Consider the following 1,009-nt stretch of genomic DNA (forward strand, 5'->3'; position numbering starts at 1 on the left):
GAGGTAGGGAACATCAGGGAACCTGCAGAGGTAGGGAACCATAGGGAACCTGCAGAGGTAGGGAACATTAGGGAACCTGCAGAGGTAGGGAACATCAGGGAACCTGCAGAGGTAGGGAACCATAGGGAACCTGCAGAGGTAGGGAACCATAGGAAACCTGCAGAGGTAGGGAACATTAGAGAACCTGCAGAGGTAGGGAACATTAGGGAACCTGCAGAGGTAGGGAACCATAGGAAACCTGCAGAGGTAGGGAACATTAGAGGACCTGCAGAGGTGGGAAACATTAGGGAACCTGCAGAGGTAGGGAACCATAGGAAACCTGCAGAGGTAGGGAACATTAGAGAACTTGCAGAGGTAGGGAACCTGCGGAGGAGGGGAACATTAGGGAACATCAGTTACCCGGCAGAGGTAGGGAACATTAGAGAACCTGCAGAGGTGCAGGGAACCTCAAAGAAGGTCCAGGCTCACCTAGTTCGCTCTGAGCTGATCCAGTAGAACCATGAAGGTCCCTGATGGGTTCCTGCTTTTCTTTCAGGTTCTTCCCAACTATGAACTTGGAGCAGAAGAACGTTTATCTTTTCGTCATGAAGAACCTGATCAACCTGTTAGATTCTGACCGGACCGAACCAGGACTGGTGGCTGATGGCACAAAAAACCTGTTTGTTCCAAAGGTTCTGCTCCTCTGGTTCCCGTTTAGCTCCCATAATGTCACCAGTTTAGCTTCAGCCTGAGCAGATTGGACCTGCTGGTTCTGTTTCTGACCCACCCATCCTCCATGTTTCAGCGTTGGTTTCTGAAGAACTGATTTATACTGTTTTGGGTTTAAAGTGAAGTGGGTTGCTGCGGATGGTTATGTGGGTCACAGCCTGGGATGGGCTAACTAGTCTTAGAGCTGGTACCCTACTGGATCCGATACCGTCCTGGATCTGGTACTGTTCTAGAGCTGGTACCGTCCTGGATCCGATACCGTCCTGGATCTGGTACTGTTCTAGAGCTGGTACCGTCCTGG

The sequence above is a fragment of the Cyprinodon variegatus genome, unplaced genomic scaffold, assembly GCF_000732505.1.
Source record: "Cyprinodon variegatus isolate N-32 unplaced genomic scaffold, C_variegatus-1.0 Scaffold24, whole genome shotgun sequence".
NCBI classification, from domain to species: domain Eukaryota; kingdom Metazoa; phylum Chordata; class Actinopteri; order Cyprinodontiformes; family Cyprinodontidae; genus Cyprinodon; species Cyprinodon variegatus.